Below are 19,757 nucleotides of genomic sequence, written 5' to 3' on the forward strand. Positions count from 1 at the left end.
ATTCCATCCTAAATTATTACAGAATAATAAATCAGTACACATGTCTTCTCTCATTGGTACTTTCACTAAGTAAAAAAAAATAAAATAAATAACTGTCTGCACAGATGAATTCCTGTTCCTGTGCAACGTCATTGGTAGAACTTTTCCAGTTAAAATTTGGGTGTATATATTCTCCTATTACTAGAACATCCCCTAATAAACTTGCTTTTATGATGTTATTAATAAGTTGCAAACTAAGATCCTTTTCTGCTGTAAGGGTACTATAACACACTTTCCTAAGTCAGGCCTCTGAACCTACAGCTTTCCAGTCAAATCCATATGTCCTCACTAAGATGTGGCTCAGCTCTTATTTAAAGCAAACTCTTATTGAAATCGTGTCTTGCACAAATGGGTACTCTCCCTACCTTTTTCCCTTCCTTTTTCATTTTTCCTGTCTTTTCTAAATAATGTGTGCATCCATTTACATTACACTCATCCCCATTTCTAGAACATTTATGTGTTTACATATAGGTTTAGCTTACCGTTATATATTCACACATAAAAGTATTAAGCTTCTACTAAGTAAAACATTTCATTCAATGCCAGACAATATATGGGAATGACTTTAAGCTGTAAGAGAAGACTCTTGGAAGTAAAATAAAAGATTTGATTTTTGATCGATGGTGCTGGTGATACAATGCTTGGCATTACTTTTGTTGAGATCTAATGTTATTTGTGTCCAGGATATCGTCAGTGCTACCAGGATTGGTTTTGGTCCCAGTTACCCTGAGACTGATTAACCAGGTTTGATAGCAGATGTAAGAAAGGATAAAATTAGTTTTATAACAACCTGTAATTTGTATGTGGCCAGTAGCCATTTTGTTTGCCCTGTAATAGTTGAATCTTTTATGCTTTATGATGCCAAAATCTTATACTTGGTCATGAATGGTTATCATTCAAATGCATATATATTCTTTGACTCAAAACTAGTATTTTTGAAAAAGAATTCTCCTTTTAATGCAATGTTATTTTAAACAAGTTACAAAATATGGGGCAAAAGAAGGGGCTCAGCTGGCAGTTGACAGCTTCTGATGGAATACAATACATTATGCGAGGATTAAAAAAAACACATTAGAAAATCTTTTTTCTTTTTTTAAAAATTGCTATGCTCACAAAGTAGTGATGTCAACCTATGAGCCTTAAACCAACCGTTCTGGAGCAAACCCATAGACCGCCAACACAGAAAGAATATGTAAACTCCACACAGCCCTTAACAAAGTAGGAACTGAAGCTCTACAGCCTGTGACACAGCATCCCTGGGCTGAGGCTGTGTCACATACATGTGATTATATAATTAAGTCTCCTTCAGAAGTCTCAGTGTAGATTGAGCTCTGTCCAGTCCACCATTTTCAAACTAGCTTGTTCCAAATAAGGGTTGTACGGGCCAGAGACTATCCATCCATCCATCCATTATCCAACCCACTATATCCTAACTACAGGGTCACGGGGGTCTGCTGGAGCCAATCCTAGCCAACACAGGGTGCAAGGCACAAACAAACCTCGGGCAGGGTGCTAGCCAACCATGGGGCAGCCAGAAACTAACAGTAGTATATGCCTAGGACTCTTAATATTGTGCCAGGTGTACACTGGAACATTCTTGGGATAAAAAGCAGGGCAGAAAACATATGCCACTCAAACAATTCAAAGTGGAAAAATCAGCGAAGGTTTCAAATCTAAAATAACAACTAAACCCATATTAAGGTGCTAATTTTAAAAAGGAAAATGTTTAAGAATGTACTGTAAATGTGTAATGTTTAATGACATACAGTGGTGTGAAAAACTATTTGCCCCCTTCCTGATTTCTTATTCTTTTGCATGTTTGTCACACAAAATGTTTCTGATCATCAAACACATTTAACCATTAGTCAAATATAACACAAGTAAACACAAAATGCTGTTTTTAAATGATGGTTTTTATTATTTAGGGAGAAAAAAAATCCAAACCTACATGGCCCTGTGTGAAAAAGTAATTGCCCCTAAACCTAATAATTGGTTGGGCCACCCTTAGCAGCAACAACTGCAATCAAGCGTTTGCGATAACTTGCAATGAGTCTTTTACAGCGCTCTGGAGGAATTTTGGCCCACTCATCTTTGCAGAATTGTTGTAATTCAGCTTTATTTGAGGGTTTTCTAGCATGAACCGCCTTTTTAAGGTCATGCCATAGCATCTCAATTGGATTCAGGTCAGGACTGTGACTAGGCCACTCCAAAGTCTTCATTTTGTTTTTCTTCAGCCATTCAGAGGTGGATTTGCTGGTGTGTTTTGGGTCATTGTCCTGTTGCAGCACCCAAGATCGCTTTAGCTTGAGTTGAGAGAACAGATGGCCGGACATTCTCCTTCAGGATTTTTTGGTAGGCAGTAGAATTCATGGTTCCATCTGTCACAGCAAGCCTTCCAGGTCCTGAAGAAGCAAAACAACCCCAGACCATCACACTACCACCACCATATTTTACTGTTGGTATGATGTTCTTTTTCTGAAATGCTGTGTTCCTTTTACGCCAGATGTAACAGGACATTTGCCTTCCAAAAGTTCAACTTTTGTCTCATCAGTCCACAAGGTATTTTCCCAAAAGTCTTGGCAATCATTGAGATGTTTCTTAGCAAAATTGAGATGAGCCCTAATTTTTTTTTGCTTAACAGTGGTTTGCGTCTTGGAAATCTGCCATGCAAGCCGTTTTTGCCCAGTCTCTTTCTTATGGTGGAGTCGTGAACACTGACCTTAATTGAGGCAAGTGAGGCCTGCAGTTCTTTAGACATTGTCCTGGGGTCTTTGTGACCTCTCAGATGAGTAGTCTCTGCGCTTTTGGGGTAATTTTGGTTGGCCGCCACTCCTGGGAAAGTTCACCACTGTTCCATGTTTTTGCCATTTGTGGATAATGGCTCTCACTGTGGTTCGCTGGAGTCCCAAAGCTTTAGAAATGGCTTTATAACCTTTACCAGACTGATAGATCTCAATTACTTCTGTTCTCATTTGTTCCTGAATTTCTTTGGATCTTGGCATGATGTCTAGCTTTTGAGGTAATTTTGGTCTACTTCTCTGTGTCAGGCAGCTCCTAAATAAGTGATTTCTTGATTGAAACAGGTGTGGCAGTAATCAGGCCTGGGGGTGGCTACGGAAATTGAACTCAGGTGTGATACACCACAGTTAGGTTATTTTTTAACAAGGGGCAATTACTTTTTCACACAGGGCCATGTAGGTTTGGATTTTTTTTCTCCCTAAATAATAAAACCATCATTTAAAAACTGCATTTTGTGTTTACTTGTGTTATATTTGACTAATGGTTAAATGTGTTTGATGATCAGAAACATTTTGTGTGACAAACATGCAAAAGAATAAGAAATCAGGAAGGAGGCAAATAGTTTTTCACACCACTGTAGCTGGATGTTGCCCCCTAAGGGCCCTTGGGCATGAGTGTCCCAAGACTCCTGACATTCAAGTCAAACAGTTGCCAGAGTTATTATTTTTGTATGATGGCTTAACAATAAAACAAAAATTCCATATACACTTTTAAAAATAAAAGCAAATTTTGTTTTTCATAGCGATGCCTTAGGGCACGGGTGTCAAACTCCAGGCCTGGAGGGTCGCAGTGGGTGCAGGTTTTCTTTCTAACCCTTTTCCTAATCAGTGTCCAGTTTTCACTGCTAATTAACTTCTTTTCCCTCTATTTTAATAGCCCTGTTTTTAAGGATTAAGTCTTCTGAAATTGATTCTTTTCTTCATTAAATGACAGCCAAACAGAAATGAGACATGAAACAAGCCAACAGATGACCAGCTAAATTGGGGCTTCCAGTTCCTTAATGAGAACTTGATTCTTGCTGTTAATTAAACCCGTTATTCAATTCCATGGCTTGTTGCTGCTCTCTTTTTGCCACAGCAAACATTTCCAAAACTGTTGATATTCTGTTTTTTTCTAAGAACGCCTAAAATATTTTCCTAACCTGAGGGATCAGCCTTACTGAGACCTTCATCTTTATTTTCAGATTTTGTTTGATGGGTACAGGTGAGCTGGTCATGTCCTGTTTGTTTTATGTCTCATTACTGTCCGGCTGCTAATTAAGGAAAAAACAACTAAGGGGCATGAGTCAAGCTAATTAAAGCTGAGGCTAAAGAAGTTAATTGGCATCAAAAACTGGTCACTAATTAAGAAGATGGTTAGAATGAAAACCTGCAGCCATTGCAGCCCTCCAGGCCTGGAGTTCGACACCCCTGCCTTAGGGGAACCATTTTTGGTTACCAAAAGAACCATCCACATGAAGGGTGCAGAAAGAACCTTTATTTACTTAAATCCATAACAGCTAAAATAAATAGACAATAACAGACTTCTGAAATAACAATGGACTTGTGATTTTACATTGACTCTTTCTGTATACAATAACACTGTCACAGTTTAGGCTTTCTTGATCTGTTAGCATCCTGGTATGTATCCTACTATATACTAAAGATTTCTGTTTTGTTCACATATTAGAAACTTTTCAAAGTCCAAAACAAAAAAAAAAAACCAAACAATTTCACATTCAGAGAACCTTTCACAGAATTAAATGTTTCTTTGTCAAGCAATGGTTCTGTGAGGAATCACCCAAAGCAGTGAAGTGCCATATTTATGCCATAGCCAAAAGCTCTGTCCGAGCCCATTTTAATTAAATTATGGATATGTTAAAAATACTGATCATGGAATGAATTGAGAATCTCTGAAAACTTATGGAGGCCCCCAGGAGTCAGAAGCTTAGTGCCCAGTATGCCTGGAGTTTCAAGTGATCTGACTAGGATAAACGCCAGGATACTACAATCATTAAGCAATACTCTATTTACTCAAATTTTATCTGGTATTACAACTAATTGTGAACACAATTACTACAGCTTTTAACAAAACATTTTATTACTGTTAAAAATGTAAAAATATTTGATTTATGTTATGTGGTCATAACTAAGGAATATGTAACAACTTTTCAGATATAAAGCTTTGTTATAGGGTGTGTGTGTGATAAAGAAGAAATATTTTAAGTAAAATCATGTCACCTGTGGGCGGTAGTTTAGTAAGAGGAGGCAATTACCGATAACCTCAAAAGACACTGAACTGCTGGGCACTCTTCAAAGAAAAGCAAATCAAACATTGTTAAGAAGAAAGAAAGAAAGAAAGAAAGAAAGAGAGGGAGTGCTGTCCTCCTGCTCGCGTCCGCCTAAGTCGCGCGCAGCTGCCAGCCAGTAGTCTGCTGCAGAGTGGAGGCAGTGACGTCATCGCCGGAGCAGTTCCTTAGAGAAAAATGGAGAGGTTTCTGCGAGGTGAGAATTTTCTTCTTTTTTCATTGGGAAGCAGGTTTTAGTGTTATTTTACAGAGTGATATAACCGAATTAATTGCAATTAATAATAATACTTTCAGCCCCCGTGATAAGAGGCTGCTTCCTTTCGGTAAAGCGATTTATAGAATGTACTAGCTGTAGTATCGATGTAGCAGAAAATGGTGTGAAGCCTGAATGCAATATATTTACTCGTTTCCTTTCTTTTTCTTTCTTTCTGTTTTTTTAAATTAAGGATTGCAGTATACCATGGGCTTTATCTAATTACTAGATCATTGGTTAACCATTGGTTGCATGCATTGACGCATTGTTTAACTGCAAATCTGTTTTGCATCAGCTCCGTAATTCATAAGCTTTGACAGAAAGCCAATAGTTGCAAGATTTATTGGTTTTTTAATATGCAATCAACGAATTAGAAATAGTATAATACAATTCTTGTTATTATCTATTTGCTGTTTCGTTTTAATCTGTGATTCATTGCTGTGGGTCAACATGGTAGGCTCACATAAAGAGGGCAGGTGAAAGTCCTCAATTGTGACAGGCTTAACAGGTAAAGCTGAGTGCGGCCGGAGCGGGGCACGTCCAGCTGCTTGCGGTGCTGTCCAGATGTGCCCGAGCCTCGGAAAGACAGGCGCGCGACGTGCTGCTTCTTAGGTGCCGGGTACTCGTGCGCGGCACAAGGGGCTGGAAATGTCCTTGTCGGCATGCTTATGTTTGAATTGATTGCAGCAGATGAAAAGCCATGCACCGTATGCGTAAGGGTTATTAATCTATCCGGAATACCGCAGACAACTGAATATCAATCAAATGTGCTTAGTCGTAGCCAGTCTAGGCTGGTGCTCTGTGACTGGGAGTGTGTGTACTTGAAGCTAAAGCACTGTACTGGCATGCAACTGTTGATGTCTTAAAATGTGGGTCTTTCGTATGGTTATTATGTATATGGCCATGAACTTCTTCTAACCCTGATTTACATGTAAACCTGCGAGCCGTCAGCAGTATACAGTGTGTTCTCTCAAATGAGGAACGAGGTGTCGGGATTTTTAAAAGCATAAATAAAATTGAGAACGTGATGCTGTGCGACCTGCGGGTAAAATATGGGGTACATTTAATGCAGGCACTGTAGTCGCTGCTGCATCCGCTCCTATGGCGCGCGCGCACATGAATCCATTGCTGTCTATTACACACGGAGTGACAATCAACACACCCCCTATCAAAAGGAATAACTGTATAATTATGGCAAAGATATGATGACAAGAGCACAGCCAATATCGCAGTCTCACTCATTAATGCAAAAAAGGTGCGTGGGGGCGGGTTACAGTTGCGGTAAGAACAGTCGATGCCCCTTCTCAACCCTTCATGTCTACAACATTTATTTCTACAATGGTTTTTAACACTTAATCGCACTGTTTAATTAATTTATTTATTTTGCATTAAAATGTCCTTGCATTACTACATCAACTTAAAGAAACGTTAACCTAATTGTCCTACAATACATACTCTTTCATACACATTCTTAAACCTCCACAATACAGTCAGAGCCTATCTAGGCAGCACTGTACACAAGGCAGGAGAATAATTCTCGTCTATCTGTATAACATGATAACTAGGAGCACAAAAAACATTACCCACTAACTAGGCATGGGAAGTATTAGAGGGCCATTATTCAGTTTAATTATCTCCCTTCACAAGTAACAGGTGACCACTGCCGGCATATGCTTCTAATTTTTTTCGTCATGACATCACTGATATTACTGGTTTCAGCTTTGGTTAAGTTGGAAGTTTTTCCTGGTAATTAACATATTTAAATATGAAGAAAAAGCATTATTCTTTAAATGGCAAAGTAGAGATTTGTTAAAGAAAAAATCAAAATCCTTTGATTGTTACACATTAAGTTGATTGTTGCAATTATTTTGCTTGTGGTTCATTCTATTTCTGTTGGTCATTTTAACACTACATATAATTATGCTGTTTTTTTTAATTAGAACATAATCATTAAAAGGCTCAATTCAGCATTCATCTTGTTCCACTTCTTCTGTTTCATCACAGATATTAATTTTTTTCAGTAGATGCTTTAACACAGAGAGCGTATAGTTTTACTGGGTTAACTGTTCTAGGAATTTAATGAGATTTAATGAGATTCATTCACTCACACTGAGATATACAATAGATGTCCTATTAATTTTCCAAATTGATATTTAGTATACATAATACCTAGAATAGAATAGGGTAAGGTGACCTATGTTTTTATGACCCAGCAAACTGTGGCTTCAAGTGGGCAGACTATGGACAGTGTGGGCATGGAAAAACCCAACTAAATACTGCACTGACTTAATGTGAGGACCCCTTAAAAAGGTTCTCCTATTGGCCCAAAATAACTTAATTGCTTCCAGTACAAGTTCGGTAAGTTCCTCAGTGGTCCAGTGATGGTTTGGTAATGCTTGGCCAATGTAATCACTACCCCATACTGATTTAGTGTTTTCAGTGGGTTTTAGATTTTGATTGCAGAATTATGAATAACAATTTGAATGATTTGACAAAGTATAATTTTTACATTGGCTAAACTCACACAGTGTTTATATATTACCAGTCACGGTACACTGTACGATAACGTGCAGTGAACACGCTTGACTTGAGCATTCATAGTTTTCATTCTCTTTCTCTGTACGCTTATCATTCATTTGCTCAGAGGTTGATGTGCTTGCTGCTTCCTGAACAGCTCTTCTTTTCTCCACCCTAGCATCCCGCTTCTTCTCTTCTTTCGTCTGCATGTTTTGCATTAAAACTGGCTAAGTTAGTTTTTGTGTTGCAATTACATTTTTCTTAATTTTTCACTTAAGTGCCACAGTCTGCCTCAAGAATGATTAAAGATGTGAAGAGGTAGGGGAAGTGACCGCAAAGGTGGTAGGGAATGAGAACGATGCATGTATGCATGCGCCACACAGCCGTCCTGCTGCAAACTGATTCTACAATAAAATAAAAATAAAAAGAGCAATAAAAATCATCACCCAGAAAGCAGATAGTAGGCGTCATGTAGTATATGTGTACCAAATTTCAGGTCAATAGGTGAAACAGTTTTCGAGCTACAGGTGATTTAAAATCCTGGACAGACAAACGAACAGCCATGGTAGCGTATTATATAAGAAGATTGGTAATGTTTTCAGGGTTGTACAACTGCCAAAAAATGGACTAGTACCAATGAATGTAAAGGCATTTTGTGTTGTGTGAGAATAAATAGTTTAAAGGTATATTAGCATTGTGTTTTTAATCAATTTCTTATAAATTAATAAAGTGTGAATCTTCACAACCAGGCATAGTTCAATTGATAAAACACAACTAAGCACTAAAAAAGATTCAAGGGATGGACCAGTAAGAGGTGGTGGCACAGTCATAGAGATGCTGCCTTGCAACAAGGATAGTGGGGTTTATGTCCCAGGTCCTACCTACATGGTGTTTGCATATTCTTCTCATGTCTTCATGGGTTTTGTCCCAGAGTTCAAAGACTCACAGTTTAGGTAGACTGGTCATGCTATACTGGCCCTAGAATGTGTGTGTATGTAAGTGTCCCTCTTGTCCAGAGGTTGTTACTGCCTGTTCACATTGCCTGCTGGGATATAGGCTCCAGCTGTTCTGCAACCCTTCTCTGGATAAATGGGTATACAAAATGTATGGATGGGGCAGTAAGGTTTGGACTTTTTCAGGTTCATGGCCAAATTTGGGCCCCGTGTCTGTTTGCCAACAATAGATCAGTGTGTTGGGATCACTCCGATGTGCAAAAGAAACTGCGCCATTGTTGACTGCCCACATAGGGCCAATATGTTTTGCACACACTGTTTGTTTGCTGGGTAGTACAAGTGTGCCACATCAACCTTGGACATTTTTAATTTGTTTGTGCACTTTTTTATCTTTTACTGTTCCTAATGTTTGAAACAGTTTCCTCCTCATTTGTTTAGAAAATTGATTCCTTATTTCATTCCAGTAATGTGTTTGTCAGATATTTTTCAAGTAGATAAAGTTTCAAAACCAACACATTTTTAAAACATTTTCAGCTATATGTCACTTCTAGAGTTTATTAAGATTGTTTCATTTACATTAAATCACTGCTCCTTACATAGGATTGTCATCATGTTTTGTAAGTTTTACCCAGTGATTTCTATTGTATATACAATAACGAGGTGTACTTTCCCAAAAATTATTTCTCATCTTTAATTGGAGGACTGTCACCCAAATTTCCCAAGATATTGTCTATGGCTTTCATTTACGTATGACCTCAACCTAGTAATTTACTGGTAAAGTCCTAAAATAAATTGTATGTGTGGAAAGAGGGCAGCCTTATACTCAGTATGTCACCATGTGTTAGGTCCTGCATTTCCACAGCACAAGAGAAGATGATTGAAATAATACTGGAACTGGTTATACCAAGCATAATATATGCCATTGTAATCAAGCCAAGTGTTACGCTAGCAGTCATCACTGTTTCTGCGTTTGGAAATCCGGATTGTTATTGTAATCTGGATTCAGACTATCTGCTTTATTTTACAGGACACAGTGCCATGTTGCAGTACTGCGACTTAGCTTTTTCAGCAAGGATGTACCACGCAAATGACCAGTATTGTACCTATGTACAATCCATCTATCATTGAGCTATTGTGATAAGCGTGTCTAGGCTCGTAATAGTGTGTCTTGTTCTATTACAGAGTTCTTGTGACACTTCAACAATTTTTACAGCTCTGTAACTTCAAGACTGATTTTTACACTTGTGTATATTGTCCCTAGTTAATTGCTTTGCATGGATCTTTTCTTACCGGCTCTTGTAATAGATCAGGCGGTTCAGAGAGTAAATCAAGAGAAAGTTATATAAGGCTTAGTCTACATACTAAATGTGTTCATCTCTTGTTCCCAATATTTTATACAACATTATTTAAAATATCACTAAGTCTTATCTTAAGGAGGTTTGCACATCATCTTACCTTTTATTGGATCTAATATCTAATATTTCATTAATCTGATGCTTGTATTTGAGAATGTCTGTGGTATTCTGCAGTTATGTATCATTATTCTGATGTTTTCTGACATCGTTTCTAGTCAATCTTATTGCACTTTGTATTTGTATTTTGCATTCACCATAGTGTTTTGGAAATATGCCTATGCGTGTATATACAGTATATATACTATACATTATATACACATACATACTGTACATTCACCAGCCACTTATTAGGTACACCTTTTCAACTGCTTGTTAACACAAATATCTAATCACCCAATCACATGGCAGCAGCTCAATACATTTAGGCATGTAGATATTGTCAAGATCACCTGTTGAAGTACAAACCAAGCATCAGAATGGGGAAGAAAGGAAGTTTAAGTGACTTTGAATGTAGCTTGGTTGTTGGTGCCAGATGGGCTGGTCTGAGTATTTCAGAAACTGCTGATCTACTGGGATTTTCAAACACAACCATATCTAGTGTTTACAGAGAATGGTCCAAAAATGTAAAATATCCAGTGAGCGGCAGTTCTCAGGGCAAAAATGCCTTGCTGATACCAGAGGTCAGAGAAGAATGGCCAGAATGGCAACAGTAACTCAAATAACCACTCCTTACAGCCAAAGTATGCAGAAGAGCATTACACAACATGTTGAACCATGAAGCAGATGGGCTACAGCAGCAGGAGACCACACCAGGTGCTGCTCCTGTCAGCTAAGAACAGGCAACTGAGGCTACAGTTCCACTGGCTCACCAGAAATGGACAACAGAAGACTGGAAAAATGTTGCCTGGTCTCATGAGTCTCGATTTCTGCTGTGATATTGTGATGGCAGGGTCAGAATTTGACATCAACAACATGAAAGCATGGATCCATCCTGCCTTGTGTCAATGGTTAAGGCTGGTAGTGGTGGTGTAATGGTGTGAGGGATATTTTCTTGGCACACTTTGAGCCATTTAGAACCAATTAAGCATTGTTTAATTGCCACAGCCTACCTGAGTATTGTTGCTGACCATGTCCATCCCTTTATGATCATAGTGTACCCATTTTCTGATGGCTACTTCCAGCAGGATAACACACCATGTCACAGAGTTCAGATCATCTCCAACTGGTTTCTTGAACATGAAAGTGAGTTCACTGTACTCAAATGGCCTCCGTAGTCACCAGATCTCAATCCAAAAGAGCACCTTTAGAATGTTAGTGGAATGGGAGTTTGGCATCATTGATTTGCAGCTAACAAATCTTCAGCAATTATGTGATGGTATTATGTCAATATGGACCCAAAGCCCTGGGGAATATTTTCAGCACCTTGTTGTACCTATGCCACAAATAATTACATCAGTTCTGAAGGCAAAAAGGGGTTCAACCCAGTACTAGCAAGGTGTACCTAATAATGTGGCAGGTGAGTGCAAATATTCATACACCTTCACTTTGCACCTTCACTTTGTGCAAAATTTATTGTGTTGTAGAATTAATTTTACATGAATAAATTTGCCATTTTTGAAAATATGTATTCAGAAAGGATTATAAATTTATTAAAAATTAAAACAGAAATGTATTTATATAGCACATTTTCATACAATAAGTAGCTCAAAGTGCTTTACATAATGAAGAACAGAAAAATAAAAGACACAGTAAGAAAAATAAAATTAGTCAACATTAATTAACATAGAATAAGAGTAAGGTCCAATAGCCAGGGTGGACAGAAAAAACAAAAAAAACTCCAGACGGCTGGAGAAAAAAATAAAATCTGTAGGGATTCCAGACCATTAGACTGCCCAGTCCCCTCTGGGTATTCTACCTAACATAAATGAAACAGTCCTCTTTGGATTTAGGGTTCTCACGGAAGGACTTGATGATGATGGTCACGTAGACTTCTGGCTTTTGATCCATCCATCATCATTGTTTGGAGCATCATGATGCTTTGAGTAGGTGGTGGTGGCGCAGGCCGCCACCACAAAGAAACCGGAAAAAGAAACAGAAGAGAGAGTAGGGGTCAGTACGAATTTTAGAGCCACCATGAATAGTTATTATGGTGAATTGAACATACAGAGTATCAGGATTAAGTTAAAGTGAAGTTATGAGAAGGCCATGTTAAAGTAATATGTTTTCAGCAGTGTTTTAAAGTACTCTACTGTATTAGCCTGGCAAATTCCTATTGGCAGGCTATTCCAGATTTTAGGTGCATAACAGCAGAAGGCCGCCTCACCACTTCTTTTAAGTTTTGTTCTTGGAATTCTAAGGAGATACTCATTTGAGGATCTGAAGTTACGATTTGGAATATAAGGTGTCAGACATTCCGATATATAAGATGGGGCGAGATTATTTAATATAAACCATAAGCAGAATTTTAAAGTCAATTCTGAAAGACACAGGTAACCAGTGTAGTGACATCACAACTGGAGAGATTTGCTCTGATTTTCTTTTCCTAGTTAGGATTCTAGCAGCTGCATTCTGCACTCATTGCATATGATTTATGTCTTTTTTGGGTAGTCCTGAGAGGAGTGCGTTACAGTAATCTAGTCGACTGAAAATAAACATGTGAAATAATTTCTCAGCATCTTTCAGTGATATAAGAGGTCTAACTTTAGCTATGTTTCTTAAGTGAAAAAATGCTGTCCTAGTGATCTGATTAATATGCGATTTAAAATTCAGATTACAGTCAACAATCACCCCTAAGCTTTTTACCTCCGTCTTGACTTTTAATTCTAATGTATCCAGTTTATTTCTAATAGCCTCATTGTATCCATTATTGCCAATCACTAAGATTTCAGTTTTCTCTTTATTTAACTTGAGAAAGTTACTATTCATCCATTCTGAGATACAAGTCAGACATTGTGTTAGTGAATCAAGAGAATCGGGGTCATCAGGTGCTATTGATAAGTACAGCTGTGTGTCATCAGCATAGCTGTGGTAGCTCACGTTGTGCCCTGAGATAATCTGACCTGATGGAAGCATATAGATTGAGAAGAGCAGTGGACCCAGGATAGAGCCATGTGGAACACCATATCGGATATCATGTGTCTTCGAGATGTGATTACCACAACTCACAAAGAATTTTCTCCCAGCCAGGTAGGATTCAAACCAATTTAAGACACTGCCAGAGAGGCCCACCCATTGACTAAGGTGATTTCTAAGAATATTATGTTCAATGGTGTCAAATGCAGCAGTCAGATCTAAGAGGATGAGAACAGATAAGTTTCCTGTGTCTGCATTCACCCGCAAATCATTTACTACTTTAACGAGTGCAGTTTCTGTGCTGTGATTTGTTCTAAAACCTGACTGAAATTTATCAAGAATAGCATGTTTATTTAGGTGGTCATTTAGCTGCATAATGACTGCCTTCTCCAGAACTTTACTTAGGAAAGGCAGGTTAGAGATGGGTCTAAAATTGAATTGATAGGACATAGCCTAGGAAGGCACATACTGTACCTGTGTATATACGATTTAACAATTCACACTGCAAGTCAGGACCAATATAAAGCCATGAATTTCAAGAAACTCTCTATATACCTCCACAATCAAATTGTGGTGAGGCAGAGATCAGGGCAAGGATATCAAACCATTTCTAAAGTTTTAAGTGGTGTTCCCAGGAGCATAGTGGTCTCAATAACTGTGAAACTGACACTGGGAACCACCACTACAGAAATGACCAGGAGTCCAATGATCACTTTAACAGAGCTTCAGAAGTCCTCTGCTGTGACTGGAGAATTAGTTGTGAGGAAGACCATCTCACATCAGCACTCAATCAATCAGGTGTTTAAGGTGGAGTGGCTATACGGATGCCACTTTTGAGTAAAAGGTGTATAACAGCTTGTTTGGAGTTTGTCAAACAGCATTTAAAGGATTATGAGAGCATAAGGAGAAATATTGAGAATGAACTCTTTGGGCAGAACTCCAAGAACTTATTCTGGTGAAGACCAGACATTGCTCATGACCTAACTATGGTGAAGCAAGGTAAAATGCAAACCTGAAATTCCTGTCAGCTGGTTTTCTACACAGTACTGAATTATGAGTCTGAAAACTTAAATAAATGTTTCAATACATTTACATACCTTTCACAAAATAAGTTTTCATTTTGTCATTATAGATTTTGTAGATTGTTGATGTGTACATTGATGGTTAAAAATGTAAAATTTGTCCATTTAAAATTACATCTGCAACACAATAAAATGTGCAAAAGTGAAAGGGTCTGAATACTTTCAGATCCACTGTATATAGTGTGTATACTGTATTGAGACAGTCACTATCGAATGTTGGGGCATCAACCAAGTGACCCTGTTTTATAAGCAAAAACCAATGAAAGATATGCACGGTGGCACAATGACAAAGATGACTGCAGTAGCCCACTAAATGTACTATTCCTTAGTTCAATGAGTATGTGGAATTGTGCAAGAGCCCTGTTCAGGTCAGATTCTGAGTTCAAACTGAAATGCCACTTTCCAGGAGTGTCTGATTTTATAGAGCCCCGACTAGATGCGTGATAATAAATATATATATATATATATATATATATATATAGTAATAATCTCAAGAGGAGACGGCACACTGTCCTGCCAGCGAATGTTTTCCCAGGTGTGTTAAAATCCGTCCGCGGTCTCCTACTCGCGCGTGCGTGACATGATCCCCCCCTTAGCCCAAGACTGTCAGGTCGGGCGGACCTAACCGAGAGGTCATGGATACGAGAGAGGGCATCGCCATTGGCCTGAAGGGTGCCCCGACGATAAGTAATGGTGAACTTATACGGCTGTAAATCCAGAAACCACCTGGTGACCCGCGGATTTGACTCTTTATGTAGGGACATCTACTGAAGTGCAGCGTGATCAGTCACCAGAGTGAATTCACGACCCAGCAGGTAATAACGGAGATGGGTCACCGCCCACTTTATGGCCAAGGCCTCCCTCTCCACTGCTGCGTACCGGGTCTGCCGGTCCATCAGTTTCTGGCTGTGGTACATCACGGGGTGTTCGACACTGTCGACGCTTTGGCTCAACACGGCGCCTAGGCCTGTGTCCGAAGCGTCGGTCTGGAGAATAAAAGGGAGCCCAAAATCGGGCGTCCTTAATACAGGTGTTGATGTAAGGGCCTTCTTTAGGTCACTGAATGCGTGTTCCGCCTTGTCATTCCACACCACGTATAAGGGAGTGCCGCCCTTCTTTGTTAAATTGGTCAAGGGTGCGGCCCTTTCGGAGAAACGGGGCACAAACCGGCGGTAGTACCCCGCTAACCCCAAGAAAGCTTGCACCTGCCTCTTGGTATTCGGACGGGGCCATTCCAAGATGTGTTTAATTTTTGAACACTGGGGTCTCACCTGTCCTCGTCCCACAAGGTAGCCTAAATACTTGGTACTGGTTCAGACGTCTAAAGTCGTTACAGAATCTCCAGGAGCCGTCTGGCTTGGACACGAGGACGATAGGGCTGGACCAAGGGCTATGGCTCTCCTCAATAATGCCCATATCTAACATTCGTTGCACCTCTAATTCCACTTCAGCGCGTTTTGCCTCCGGGAGTCTATAGGGCCTCTCCCGGACGATTACGCCTGCATCTGTGACTATGTCATGAGCAATCAGCGAGGTCCGGCCAGGCGACTCGCTCACTACTTCGGGGATAGCTCGGATCACATACATTAACCCCTGCCATTGTTTGGGGTTTAGCTCATCACCAAGGTTAAGGGCAGTCGTGCACGAGAAAAGGGAGAGGGACCTAGGGCCGTCGGGAAGCTCCTCCCGATCTTTCCAGAGTTTCAACAAGTTTACATGGTAGATCCTCTCAGTTGGTCGACGATTGGGTTGTTTCACCAAATAGTCGAACCGGTCTTTTGTGCTCCGTAACCTCGTATGGCCCTTGCCAGTGAGCGAGCAACTTGGAGTGGGAGGTAGTAACGAGCACCATAACTCGGTCCCCCGGGCGGAACTCCCAAAGGACGGAGTTGCGGTTGTAACACCGGGCCTGCGCTGCCTGCGCACGAGTCACGTGGTCCTTTAGGAGGGGTCTGATTTTTGTGAGCCTGTCACGCAGTTGCGCCACATACTCCAATATGTTAGATGAGGGAAGGGCCTCGGCTTCCCAGCCCTCTTTTAGTATATCCAAAATGCCTCGGGGTTATCGCCCATACAACAACTCAAAAGGGGAGAAGCCCGTAGAGGCCTGAGGTAAATTCCCGGTAGGCAAAAAGCACCAGCGAGAGGAGCTGATCCCAGTTCCTACCGTCCGTGCTGACTAATTTGCGGAGGATCTGCTTAAGCGTCTGGTTAAACCTCTCTACCAACCCGTCTGTCTGAGGGTGATAGACAGACGCTTTCAAGTGCTTTATTCTGAGTAATCTGGCCACCTCCCTGAATGTATCCGAGGTAAAGGGTGTACCCTGGTCCGTGAGGACTTCTTTGGGTATACCCACTCTGGAGAACAAATTAACTAATTCCTGTGCGATGCTTTTTGTGTTAGCGGAGCGCAGGGGAACCGCCTCTGGGTATCGGGTGGCGTAATCCACCATAACCAATATGTATTTATAGCCACAACTTGAGGGCTCCAAGGGTCCTACTAAGTTAACCCCTATTCTGTCGAAGGGGATGTCGATCAGGGGTATAGTGATGAGAGGATCACGGTCCCTCCTGGGAATCTGGTGGGTCTGACACTCCGGACAGGATTGACAGAAGCGCCGGACCTCCTCGTTAATCCCAGGCCAGTAAAAACGGAGCTTGATCCTCTCCAAGGTCTTTTCGGCCCCGAGATGGGCGCCAAGGAGGTGAGCATGAGTTAATTCGCATACCTCCCGCCGGAAGGTACGCGGAATTAGCAGCAACTTCCGCACCTCGCCCTCGTGGGTTGCCACCCAATACAGCAGATCATTTTCAAGCACAAAGAAGGGTTCACGTGGTGTGGAACCGTCGGCTTGTGAGCTGTTAGGCAGAACTACCGCATTCCGGGCAAACCGCAGGGAATCATCATTCCACTGCTCCCTCGTAAATGAGGCCAGCGTGGACCGAAATTGGTGATCCAAGCTACCCAGAGGGTCCTGTGGCCTGGCCCCGGAAGAGTTCCCTGGCTAGTCCCTTTCCCTGGCGGAATCTTCCGGGTCAGGGTCCATCACCATGGAAACTAGGGCCTGCCCCAGAGCACGGCGTGGAGACCGCTGGAGGGGCGCCTTGCCCCCTCATGCCCAGATCCAACGAGGCCCCGGGAGCGGTGTGTGTCTTACCGCAATTTTTCTCTGACCAGTCATGTCCCAAAATCACCGGATAGGGGGGTTCGGGCAACACAGCGACTATCAATTTAGTTAACTCCCCTTCCAGGTGATATAACATTGTGCGGAACGATATGACTTGGTCCCTCCATGCACACAATTGACTTGTAGGTGTTGTTTCAGCCACTGTCGCGGTAACACATAACGGCGAGCCACAATGGTTATGTTGCTGCTGGAATCAAACAAAGCCACCACCGCGTGCCCATTCAATAACACCACTCCCGTGTTCGGACTTGCCAAGGGATGTGACGGGGTACAGTACCTCTCCGTAGATGCCCAGGTGCAGTCCATCGGCTCGGTCGTGATGTTCAGGGGACAGGTTGGCAGCAGATGGCCGGTCTCGCCGCACTTGTAACAGCGCGGAGAGGTCGACTTTTCTCTAGGCCTGGACGGCGCTTCCGCAGCGTGTCGAGGGGGCTCGGGGTTGGCCGCCCGTCCCTGTCGGTTCCCACGAGCAGACTCTTCTGACTCCCCGACTTGGAGAACCGCAAGCTGACGCTCCAGGACTTCCAGGAGACCCGGTATATCCTTATATGGATGTTGCCGGACCTGCTGGGCGAGGGAACTGGGCATGGCATTCACCAGCCCCTCACAGGCCACCTGCTCCACGACTCTCCGGCCTGGGGCCCCTCTGGCCGTAGCCAGAGCCCCATCTTGCCCCAGAACTCGAAAGCCTGGGCACGGGCAGGTTGTTCAGGGTTGAACTGCCAGTTCCGCCACTCTGCCGCCTGCTGGCCCGGTGTAATGCCGTAGCGGGCCAGGATCTCTGGTTTGAGGAGGTCGTAGTTCGCGGCCTCCTCCTCGGGAAGGTCATAATAGGCTTGCTGCGCGGGCCCCTTCAGGTAAGGCGCCAGAATGGACGCCCACTCGGACCGCTGCCACTCGTTCCGGGTGGCCCTCTGTTCAAAAATGCCCAAATACGACGCAACGTCATCTGCGTCGGTCATAGGTACCATAGGGGGAGGCGTTGGTCTGGGCGGGTCTGGCCTTGCTCGTTGGGCCTCTGCCAGCCTGGCCTTCGTAGCCTCCAAGTCCCGGGTGGTAGCGGCTTGTGCTTGCTGCAGGCCTTGGAGTTGGGCATTTATCCCCTGCAGCACGGTATTCAGGTCCTGTCCCTCTGTCATCTCTGGGGATCTTCTATCCTGCCGGCTACGCCAATGTAATAATCTCAAGAGGAGACAGCACAAAGGTTTGGGGTTTTCCGGCCCCGTATATTGTAGACAATCCACAATAAATCAAAAGAAAAAGCAGGTCAAAATATAAACTAAACAGTTCATATGCGCGACGCCGAAACATGGCGTCGGCGGCCATTTTATGAGGGAGGAGCCAGAAGTGGAGGAATTCTGGGAAGGAACCGTGAGGGATGCTGGGATCGATGACGTCAGGACAAGATGGCGGAGAAAGGGCGGAAGTAACGTACTGCGGGCAAAGCCGGCTAATGGTGGTGGAGCATCTTTTTTTCTGCAAGAAAGCACAGAGAGAAAGTTAGTACCCTGCCAGCGAATGTTTTCCCAGGTGTGTTAAAATCCGTCCGCGGTCTCCTACTCGCGCGTGCGTGACTATATATACACAGGGGGTCCTTGGGTTACAACACAGTTCCGTTCCTACAACAGTGATGTACCCATCCTAACACATTTGCAAAATCATAATCTAGAACATAAAAACACAACTAAGGCACAAAAAAAGGAAAATGGTATAAATATACTGTACTGTAGTAACAGAAAAAATCACAAAAAAATCAGTGTAAAAAAATTCCTTACTTTTATTCCTTCTGATCTCTATACAATGTCTGTTTTCACTTCCATCGTGATGGCTTTCCTCTTCTTCGAAGCACTACCATCTGAAGACTCTGACCTTCATTTAGGAGCCATGATAAGGGCCAAAAAGTCGCCAAAGAAGGCAACACAAACGAACACTTGCGCTGCGCACAACCAAACTAGTTCGCCCACGTAGTCTGTAACGGTGTATATAAGTATAGATTTATACATATACATGGGGGAACAAAATAATAGAAATGCTTGACAGTATATTAGTTGAGAGATGAAGAAGATTGAAATCATCCTTTGAGCTGTAGAATGTCATATAGATTCAAGCATGTGTAAATCTGGTGCTTGTGGAAGCTATGGAAGGCATTTGAGTTCATCCTGGTGTTTAGGAAACCACTCTTGAAATAGTTTAGTATTGTGTATGGGACATT

At 41.8% G+C, this 19,757-nt stretch overlaps 1 protein-coding gene across 1 annotated transcript in view; it reads left to right on the top strand.

Moving 5' to 3' along the window:
• The first annotated feature begins 5,267 nt into the window (after positions 1-5,267).
• fbxo41 (F-box protein 41) overlaps positions 5,268-19,757 on the top strand; it is a 231,055-nt gene continuing 216,565 nt past the window's right edge. Inside the window, exon 1 of the mRNA XM_039751812.1 lies at positions 5,268-5,321. The gene's annotated coding sequence lies outside the window, so the exon portion shown is untranslated. The remainder of the gene's footprint in view (positions 5,322-19,757) is intronic.

Source organism: Polypterus senegalus, chromosome 4 (assembly GCF_016835505.1).
Source record: "Polypterus senegalus isolate Bchr_013 chromosome 4, ASM1683550v1, whole genome shotgun sequence".
Classification (NCBI taxonomy): domain Eukaryota; kingdom Metazoa; phylum Chordata; class Cladistia; order Polypteriformes; family Polypteridae; genus Polypterus; species Polypterus senegalus.